The sequence below is a fragment of the Saimiri boliviensis genome, chromosome 7 (assembly GCF_048565385.1).
Source record: "Saimiri boliviensis isolate mSaiBol1 chromosome 7, mSaiBol1.pri, whole genome shotgun sequence".
Taxonomy (NCBI): domain Eukaryota; kingdom Metazoa; phylum Chordata; class Mammalia; order Primates; family Cebidae; genus Saimiri; species Saimiri boliviensis.
The window spans coordinates 85,445,319-85,456,824 of record NC_133455.1 but is presented as its reverse complement, the minus strand read 5'-3'; positions in this window follow the sequence as shown (position 1 = coordinate 85,456,824).

Genomic DNA, 11,506 nt, shown 5'->3' with positions numbered 1-11,506 from the left:
GGGTTTTTTTCTGTATAGTTGTTTGAGCTCCTTATGTATTCTGGTTATTAATCTCTTTTCAGATGGGTAGTTTGCAAATATTTTCTCTCATTCTGTGGGTTGTCTCTTCACTTTATTGTTTCTTTTGCGGTACAGAAGCCTTTCTTTTTAACTTGATATGATCTCATTTGTCCATCTTTGTGTTGGTTATCTGTGCTTGTAGGATAGTACTCAGGAAATTTTTCTCATTCAATATCCTGAAGATCTTTCCCAATGTTTTATGCAGTAGTTTTATAGTTTAATGTCTTCGAATTAACTCATTAATGCATTTTGACTTAATTTGTGTATATAGTGAGAGATAGGGGCCTATTTTTATTTTTCTGTTTATGGATATTCAGTTTTCCTAGCATCATTTATTAAAGAGACTCTTTTCCCTAGTTCTTGGCACCTTTGTCATAAATGAGTTTGCTGTAGGTGTGTAGATTTGTTTATGGACCCTGTATTATATTCCATGGGTTTATGTGCCTGCTTTTATGCCAGTGCTATGCTGTTTTGGTTACTATAGCTTTGTGGTATAATTTGAAGTCAGGTAATGTGATTCCTCCAGTTTTATTATTTTTGCTTAGGATAGATTTGGCTATTCTAGGTCTTTTGTGGCTCCACATAGATTTTAGGGTTATTTTTCTATTTCTGTGAAGAATGCCATTGGTATTTTGATAGAGATTGCATTGAATTGGTAGATTGCTTATGGTAGTATAGATATTTTTAACAATACTGATTCCTCCAATCCATGGCCATAGAATATCTTTCCATTTTTGATGCCCTCTTTAATTTATTTCATCAATGTTTTATAGTTTTCATTGTAGAGATCTTCCACTTCTTTAATTTCTAGGTATTTATCTGCAGCTATTGTATATGAAATTACTTTACTGACTTACGTTTCATATTGCTCACTGTTGGAATATAGAAATGCTACTGATTTTTGTATGTTGTTTTTATATCCTATCACTTTAGTCAATTTGTTTATCAGTTCTAATAGTTTTTTGATGGAGTCTTTAGGATTTTTGAATGTAAGATTATGTCATCTGCAAATGGGGAAAATAGACTTTTTCCTTTCCAATTTGAATGCCTTTTATTTCTTTCTCTTGTCTGATTGCTCTAGCTAGGACTTCAGGTTCTATTTTCAATAACACTGGTGAAAGTGGATATGCTTGTCATGTTTCAGATCTTAGAGGAAAGGCTTTCAGTTTTTCCTCATTTAGTATGATCCTAGTTGTGGGTCTGTTGTATATGGCTTTTACTATGTTGAGGTATGTTCCTTCTATATTTAGTTTTTTGAGTTTTTTTTTTAACCATGAAGTGATGTTAAATTTTATCAGAGGCTTTTCCAGCATCTATTAAAATAATCATATATTTTTTGTCCTTCATTCTGTTCCTATGATGTATCACAATGATTGATATGTGTATGTGGAACTATCCTGGCGTCCCAGGGATAAATTCCTCTTGGTCATGATGAATAATATTTTAAGCGTATTTTTAAATTCAGTTTGCTCGTATTTTGTGGAGGATATTTGCATCAATATCAGGGATATTGGCATGGATGGTTTTATTTTTTTGATGTGTCTTTGTCTGGTTTTGTTATCAGGTTAATACTGGTCTTGTAGAATGAGTTTGAAGTTATCCCTTTTCCTCTGTTTTTTTTGGAATAGTCTGAATAGGATTAGTGTTAGTTCTTTTTTAAGTGATAAAATTCAGCAGAGAAGCCATCAGGACCCAGGGTTTTCTTTACTGAGAGACTTTTTGTTACTGTTTCTGTCTCATTACCTGGTCTGTTCAGATTTTGGATTTCTTCTCGTTTCAATTTTGATAGATTGTATGTATCTAGGAATTTGTACTTACTCTAGATTTTCCATTTTATTATTCACCTATAGTTGCTTATAGTAGCCACTAATGATCCTTTGAAGGAATTTGTACTTATTCTAGGTTTTCCATTTTTATTATTCACCTATAGTTGCTTATAGTGGCCACTAATGATACTTTGAGTATCATTTGTAATGTCTACTATTTAATCTCTGATTTTATTTATTTGATCCTCTCTTTTTTTCTGTCTTGTTAAAGGTTTGTCAATTTTGTTTAACTTTTTCAAAAACCAACTTTTTGTTTCATTTATCTTTTGGATTGTTTTATTCATTTAACTTTATTTCTGCTCTGATCTTTATTATTTATTTTCATCTTCTTTAGTCCTCCTCTACCACTGTGTGGCTGCCTAAGTCTTTTTGTAGGTCTTGAATCACTTGTTTTAAGATTATGTGTGGTCCGATGTTGGGTGTGTATATATTTAGGATGGTTAAGTCTTCTTGTTAAATTAAACCATTTATCATTATCATCTTTTTTTTTTTTTTTTTTTTTTTTTTTTTTGTGTGACGGAGTTTCGCTCTTGTTACCCAGGCTGGAGTGCAATGGCGTGATCTCGGCTCACCGCAACCTCCACCTCCTGGGCTCAGGCAATTCTCCTGCCTCAGCCTCCTGAGTAGCTGGGATTACAGGCACGCGCCACCACGCCCAGCTAGTTTTTTGTATTTTTAGTAGAGACGGGGTTTCACCATGTTGACCAGGATGGTCTGGATCTCTTGACCTCGTGATCCACCCACCTCAGCCTCCCAAAGTGCCTTTTTTTAAAATCATTGTTGACTTAAAGTCTGTTTTGTCTAAAATTAGCATAGCAATTCCTTATCTTTTGTGTTTTCCATTTGCTTGGTAGATTTTTCTCCTTCTCTTTATTTTGAGCTTATGGATATCATTGCATATGAAATAGGTCTCTTGAAGATAACAAAGTTGGGTCTTACTTCTTTATCAAACTTGCCACTCTGTGTCTTTTAAATGGGGCATTTAGCTCATTTATGTTCAAGGCTAATATTGATATGTGCAGATTTGGTACTGCCATTGTGGTGTTTGCTGGGTGTTATGCAGATTTGATTGTGTAATTGCTTTATAGTATCAATTGTCTGTTCTTAAGTATGGTTTTGTGTTGGCTACTAATAGTCTTTCATTTCTGTGTTTAGCACTCCTTTAAGGACCTGTTGTAAGGCAGGTCTGGTGCTTACAAATATCCTTCGCATTTACTTGTCTGAAAAGGATCTTATTTCTCCTTTACTTAGGAAGTTTAAAGCTTAGTTTGACTGGATATAAAGTTTTTGTTTGAAATTTATTTTCTTTAAGAATGCTGAATATAAACACAATCTCTTCTGGCTTGCAGGGTTTCTGCTGAAAAGTCTGCTGTTAGCCTGATGGGATTCCCTTTGTCGGTGACCCACTCATTCTCTGTAGGTGCCTTTAATATTTTTTTCTTTCTCAGTGACCTTGGAGAATCCGATGGCTATGTGTTTTGGGGATGGTCTTCTTATGCAGTATCTCATAGAGGTTCTTTGCATTTCCTGAATTTGAATGTCAACCTCTCTAGCAAGGGTGGATACATTTTCATGGACAATGTCCTCAAATATATTTTCCAAGTTGCCCTCTCCCTTATTTTCTCTCTCTTTTGGGGCCACCAAAGAGTCACAGCTTTAGTCTCCCTTAGATAATCCCGTATTTCTTGGAGGTTTTGTTTATTCTTTCTTTAATTCTGTTTTCTTTATTTTTGTGTGATTGCGTTAATGTGAAGAACTGGTCTTTAAGCTTTGAGAGTTTTTCCTCAGCTTGGTCTATTCTGCTGTTAATACATGCAGTTGTATTATGAAGTTCTTATGGTCAGTTTTTCAGCTCTGTGAAAATAGTTGGGTTCTCTCTTAAGATGGCTATTTCATCTTTAAGCTCCTGTATTAGTTTACTGGATTTCTTAGATTATTTTGGATTGGGTTTAGACTTTCTCCTGAATCTCATTGATCTTTATTCCAATCTGGATGCCGAATCCTCTGTCTGTCATGTCAGCCGTTTCAGCCTGTTGAAGAATGATTGCTGGGGAACTAGTGTAGTTGTTGAGAGGTAAAAAGATACTCTGGAATTTTGAGTTGCCAGGGTTTTTTTGCTTTTACATTCTTTTATGCCCTTGGGGGTTTGAATGTGGTAAAATTTGGGTTTACTGGCTTCATTTCTGGAAGATTTCAGAGGCCCAAGGCTCAGCTCAGCACTTTTGGGCTGCATGCTCAACCCTGGGGGCTGATACCAGGCCCATGGTTTGTTCTCTGGCCCTTTGTGGTTAAGTACCTGCTGTGCTGGAGGGGCTGAGGTGCTCCTGGTCTGCTGGCAACAATACTCCACTGGAGGGTGTGGGCCAGAGTGCTTTGTCGGGGTGCTGGAATGGGGTCTGTGCTTGCACTCATGTGCCAACTGTAGTGGTGTGCACGTCTGTTGATGAGGGTAGGGCACAGACAGGGGTAAGTTAGGGGTGTCCACATACATGGGCCTACATCAGCAGAGTGGCAGTGATGTAGGTTGCATGAGGGTGCCAGTGGTGGCATCTGTATGTATGGCTATGCCATCAGTAGTTGCTGCATGGTGAAATGTGCATGCATTACCAGGGTCAGGGTGCTGGTGGGGCTGAGGTGGCGGCCTCTACATGGGGACGGGTGGTAGTGTCTGTGTGCATAGGTGTGGCTGCAGTGACAGTGTGGCCAGATGCACATGTGCTGATGAGTCCAGGACAGTGTGTCCACAGAAGTAAGTGCTGGCAGTGGCAGCAGTGTGGCAGCATGTCTGTGTGTCAGTAGGGGTGGAGCACAGGGTGCATGTGGACATCAGTGGGGCAAGATAGCCATGTCCACAAGCTTGCACTGGAAAAATTTTCTTGAATTATTCCCTCAAATATGTTTTCAGTTGGTTTGCTTTTTCTCCTTCTCTCTCACAAACGCCAGTAATTCATAGGTTTCCTCATTTTACATAATCCCATATTTCTCAAAGGCTTTGTTCATTTAAAAAAAATATTTTTCTTTATTTTTGTCTGGCTTGGTTAGTTCAAGACTGTTTTTCAAACTCTGGATTTTTTGTTTGTTTGTTTGTTTGTTTTGAGACAGAGCCCCCCTTTGTTGCCCAGGCTAGAGTTCATTGGCACAATCTTGGATCTGGCTCACTGCAGCCTCTGCCTTCTGGGTTCACATGATTGTCATGCCTCAACCTCCTGACTAGCTGGGATCACACCACCACACCCAGCTAATTTTTCTATTTTTAGTAGAGATGGAGTTTTATCATGTTGGCCAGGCTGATTTTGAACTCCTGACCTCAGATGATCCACCCACCTTGGCCTCTCATAGTACTGGAATTACAGGCATGAGCCACTGTACCTGGACTGAAATTCTTTGTTCTACTTGGTCCAGTCTATTGATAAAGCTTTCAATTGTATTTTGAAATTCGTAAGTGAGGTTTTGTTCTTTTTTTAAATTCTAGATTGATTTCTTTTTCTCTTCATTCATTTCCTGAATTGCTTGCGATGTGTTTTTGTGTCGATTTTCAACCTTGTATTGGATTTCATTGCACTTTCTTGCAATTCTTTATCTGTCATTTCTGAATTTCCATTTTAGTCAGGAACCAATGCAAGAGAGCTAATATAATCACTTGGTGGTTTCATTATGTTTATATTTTTCATGGTGCTTGAATTTTTGCACTAGGTCCTTCTCACCTGAAGATGCTGGCATTTCTCATTTTTGTAATGATTTTTGTGCAGGTCGGACTTTTTTGTTTTCTTTCTCTCTATATAATATTGTGGGGGGTTTTCTCCCTTTTCCCTCACTTCATGGGGTACAACTGAAGGTAATGCTGGGTAGGGTCTTTTGGCTTTGCTCTTATAGCCCTGTGCACTTTTTTTCAATATGAATTGGGTTTGAACTTTGACATACAAATCTGTAGTTGATAGCCAGTACTGTACTAGGTAAGAGTGGGCTGTAGCCAATGTGGCGGGGTGTATACTTAATCCTTGATTACCTGGTAGAACCTCTCTGTTGCCTCAGGCAATGGACTGGTTTTCGGAATGTGCCGTGGTCTAAGCTCCCTCCTGACCCCTGGGGAGTTAGGGACCATGAAGGGTAGGGCTAGACTGGGTGAGTCAACCTACAAGTCCACTGATGGCAGGCATATGCACCAGCAATGAGGAAGTATCCTGTGGGTGACCACCAAGTGCCCAGAGGCTTACCTAGGCATGCAGGTGGGAACCTTTCTTATCCCTAAGTTCTCTGTACAGGGGCTGCTCTCTGTATTGTGTCCTAAACTCCTAATCTGGGAGAGTGGGTGCTCCTGATAGCTGGAGATCTGCCTGGGCATGGAGCAGAGAGGGCTTCTCTGAACCAGGAGCTCTGCACAAGAGGCTGGGGTGACTCAGGCTGCTGATCCAAGTGAGCTGGTGCTCTGAATGCCTGGAGATCTGCCTGCATATGGAGGAAAGACGGCTCCCCTACACACCAATCTATGTCCAGGAGTGGTGGAGTGACTCAGGCTCCTGAACCAGATGAATAGGTGCTCTGAGTGCCTAGAGATTTGGCTGGGCCTGAAGCAGAAAGGCCTTGCCGCACAAGGATTTCTGGACAGGAAGGGAGGGGCAGATCAGGTTGCTGATCCATGTGAGCAAGTTCTATAATTACCTCAAGTTCCTGGGTGTGGTGTGGAGGCCCTCCCAATCTCCCTTCATCATGCTTTATGTCCATGAAGAGTGGGGCAGCTGAGGCTGCTGTCCAGGCAAGTGGGTGCTTCAAATACCTGGCTTTCTGCCTGGGGATGGAGTGAAGTGGGCCTATCTGCACCACAGTATTGGTGGGGTGGGGGTGGGGGGTGGGGGGCATGCACCTAGCTGTAGTACAGGCAGATTAGTTCCATGTTGTTCAGCTGGCCCTGGCTGCAAGTCTTACCACCCAGGAGACTCTTCAGCTGTAGCAGCTGTCCTGCCACCCCAGGCTTGTGACAGGAAAGAGCACAGTTCCAGCAGTGACTGCTGGACTTTTTACAGTTCTGGCTGTGGAGATTCCTACCCTGCTCCAGAACAGGTCCTCCAGTGTCTGGCCTAAGATTAAAATACCAGCACAAGCATGCTGTCAAGTTGTCAAAGAATGTCTGATTCTGTATGCATCTGGGTTAAAAATCGTATCTTGCTCTTGGTCCCAGGTCTGGGAAAGTGTTTGCAGCTTTTCTTGATATCTTTCTCTCACAGCATCTCCAAGTCTCTCCCAGTGCTTGGGAGCAACAAAGGTCTGGGTTGTTTGGGACCCCAGTGGAAAGGAGAGTGACAGAGGGAGGTTCTTTGCCTTTTTCACGTACTGGAGCTTCACTCACCTTTATCAGCTTTATGCCATCACAAGGGCTATTTGCCGCCATTCTCCTCTCTGGGATCTGGGGTGTCCTTCACAATTCCAGCGGAATCCCATTTTCCTTCCTGGACTGAAGCGCACAGAGTTGATCTTTATGTACTGTCTTGCTCTTTCCAAGTGGCTGAGGCATATTAAAAGCCTCTGGTCTGCCATCGTGGGGGAAAAAAACTCTTACTGATTTTAGCATGTACTTTGAGTATATCTCATTCCTGGCTTAAAACATTCTTACCTACCTTTTTCCCCTCCAGTCACTTCCGTTTTAGTTTGCACTATAATATTGAATTTTATATATCTTTGTAAATCATTTTAAATTAAGTTTGGATACACAAACATATATATAAACATCCTCAATTATCATGTTAGGTCATAGATAGATCTGTATGGTCTAGATATTATCAGTCTTCTAATAACATTTCCCAAAATGTGTTGGGCAGAGTATTAAATGGGTCTGCTAAATATAGAGTTCCAAGATTTTAAAACTTGGAAAAATATCTGATTAAACAAAGTCAAACAATTTCTTTACTGTAGTTCTTTTCAGAGCCTTTACATGCTATGATGAGTTATATACAGTCAGGGACATACAACACAGCATTTCTCATACTTAGTTTTTGCTTTCTCAGAATTTTGTTGAAAAACATGGATTATTTGAGAATAACTGAATGCATACTTCTTCTCATTTTCTTTCCCTTACTTTGTCCCTCGGTGGAGTGGGTAAGTTTTACTTGGGAGAAACCCACTCACTTGGGCTGCCTGGATTTCTCATAACTTCTGGGAGGAGAGGCTAAGTCTGCTGGTTCCATAGAGACTGTGACTACTCCTTCCCCTAGGGACTCGGGCCCAGAATTCAGGGAGATCTGAATTCTGTCCCTGAGCCTCTGGTTTGTTATAGTGAACCCCAAGTTTCTCTTTAAAGAATCAGTATGTCAGTATGTTCAGCTCTCTTATTCTTTAATTATCTATTTTGAAGTTTAGCTTCCTTGTAATTCCAGTAAACAACCTTCTCCACCGGTTCTAATCAGTAGTTTACATCTGTTTCCCTGGCCCCTGGCTCCATCCTGACTCATCCTGGTCACCTGTTCCAGTTACCTGCTCTGGTCACATTCTTTGACCTAGGTCACCCCCCGGGTTGCCTGCTCTGACCTGCCCATAACCATCCTTCCCGCCAAAACACCCATCCTGCCGCTCCAACTTGGACCCATGCTCTCTTTAAAATAGCCAATCGGGATTAGTTTAGCTTGTGCAGCCTAAACCTAGCCAATAGGGGATTGACACAGCAGTAGGGATGACCCCAGTCAGGCTTAAATACTCCTTTCCTCCTTGTCCAAACATGCAGCCGCCATTGTTCCATCCATGAGCCACATCCTTCTATAGAAGTAAACTGCCTTGCTGAGAGGATTTATCTTCGAGTGCTATTTCTTTCACAGCATTGAAATTTTACTTATAACAGGCTGGAATTATTGGAGATCCTGCAGGGAAGCCCTGACCACTGAGGAAGGCTGGGTCAGGGTTAGACCTGAAAAGTCACTCTGGCCATAGACTGCCAAAGCTGTGTGTTGAGCTGTGGGGGCATATCTTGGGACCAAGCCCTCCAGCCTCCTTGGCTCCAGCAGAGCAAAAGCACAGCCTGGAGCTAGAGAAATGGGTGCCACCCTTCCCTCCGTCAGGGAGCTTCATGTATTAGGCAGTTGCGAGTCCCAGTGCTGGCTGCTGCCCCTCCCAAAAGGAGCTCAAAGAGCTTAGACATGAGGCAGCTAAGGCTGGTGCTGGTCACCCCTCCCCCTAAGGAGTTCATTAGGCTTAAGCAGATTCCAGCTGAGAGGTTGCAAGCATCTCCATGTTCCCAGGTTGGGATGCTAGGTCCTGGCTGTGTGGGTTTGCTAGTGGGATCTTCTGATCTGTGGGTTGCACAGTTCAATGGAAAAATTGCAGTTTCCCTGGCTGGGTAGTTGCTCACTCACTGCCTCCCTTAGCTTGAGGGAGGGGGGTTCCCCTTTCCTGTGTGGCTCTCGGGTGGGCCACCGCACCACACTGCACTTCCTTCTCTCCATGGGTCACACCAGCCTTCTAGTCAATTTTGATGAGAGAACCTGGATACCTTGGTTGCTGGTGAAGGATTCTTACACTTACTATGGTTTTTTTTTCCTTGGGATCCTCCAAAGGGCACTGCTTCTAGTTGGCCATCTTGGCCCTGCTCTCATTTTAGCCATTTTAAATTGTGCAGTTCAGTGATGTTAAGTACATTCACATTGTTAAGCAACCATCACCGTTCATCTCCAAAACATTTTTCATCTGGCAAAACGAAACTCTGCACCTATTAAGCAATAACTCCCTGTTTCCACCTCTCCTCAAATTCGGTCAACTACCATTCTACTTTCTGTCTCTTATGAATTCAACCCCACTAAGCCCTCAGATAAGTGAAATCATACAATATCTGTCCTTTCATGACAGGCTTATTTAACTTATAATGTGTAAATGGTGAATGTTATTTTCAATAAAGACAAATGAGCAGAAGAGATATGTTGGACATGCTTAAAAGTTCTAATGTACATATAATTTAGGATTCAGAAGGAAAAGGAGAGTGGTGCAGAAACATAATTCATGAGGATAAAGAATACATCAACTGACAGATTGCAGAATCTCAGAGAGCCCCAATTCAGAATAAACACAAAGAGAACCCTACCTAAGCACAATAGAGTAAAACTTCTCAAAAGCAAACATTAGAGAAACTCTAAACAGCCACTAGCAAGAAAACCCACATTACCTTCAAAGTAGCAACTAGACTGACAGCTGATTTTTCAACAAAAATAATAATAATCAGAGGACGATAGGGTGATACTTTTAGGGCTGTGAAGGCTGATTAATAACTCTTTTGAAAATGAAATAAAGACATTTTCAAACAAACACAGCAAATGGTCAACAACGGACATTTTAAAATGTAAAAACTAACAATAAAAAAGCAGAACCCTTCAGGAAGAATAAAATTGATCTCAGATCGATACATTGAAATGCAGGAGGTACTGGATGAAAACTAGATGAGATAAATATGTGGATAATGAGAAATGAACATTGGGTGTTTCAGACAACAGTAACGTCTTACAGTGTTTAAAATGTACATACTACTAAAATGCAAGAGAATAAAAATACGCAAAATAGGAGGGGATCAATAGTCAAAGAAGTCAGAAGGTTCTACATGTTTAGTAAAGGGTAAAAACAGTAATTTGAATGATTTCCACTTAAACCACAAAAGTGTGTTGTAATCTCTATGAAAATCAGGAGAAGTATAGCTAATGATAAGTAGTCTAAATAACAACTTAGAATATATAACTTATAACTTAATAGATGGAAATAATGAATACACATTTTTTGTTGAATAATCAAAAAAGAATAAGTGAAGGGGAAATACAGGTGGAGTATCCCTTACCTAAAATGCTTGGGATCAGAAGTATTTGGATTATTTTCAGATTCTGGAACATTTGCATTATAATTACTGGTGCAGAATCCCAAATCCTAAATCATTTCTTTGCATATGTTAATGTTAGCACTCAAAAAGTTTCAGATTTTGGGGTATTCTGATTTTCAGATTTTTGGATTAGGGATATTAAATCTATAATATAAAAGAGATGTACAAAATTACATTAAATGTAAGTATATACACCAAGTAAAATAGGAAATATCTAAACTGACTGATACTAGAATTGTACTCAGAATTTCAGAATACTAAGGAAAATAAAGGAATTAGAAAGACTCAAGGGAAACTGGAGAAATTGGGAAGTCTGAGGGTACTTTAGTTAATGACATGTGTCAGTACTCATACATAATTACTCTCAATGTGTCCTAGTACATGTCGATGAATAAGCTTATATTCATCCATAAATATCAAGCCTCAATTAAACATAAAAAAATAGTAAGTTTGGCAGGGGAGTTTAAATATTTGCACACTTATCTATCAATTATTTAAATTATGTTTATTTGACATTAATTTTAGTGTTAATGATAACTTTTAATGTTTTATCAAATACTGATATTAGATACATATAATTTTCATGTGTTCATATATGGGTGTGTATGTATAATTACATATAATATTTAAAATTTACAATAAATGTTTATACATATATATGAAAGTTTAGTTTATTAATATTAACCAATAGTCTATCATAAGATTACATATATTTATATATAGTGTACATATTAGAATATGTATTATGTAATATATATTATATAATAAACATGTATGCTAT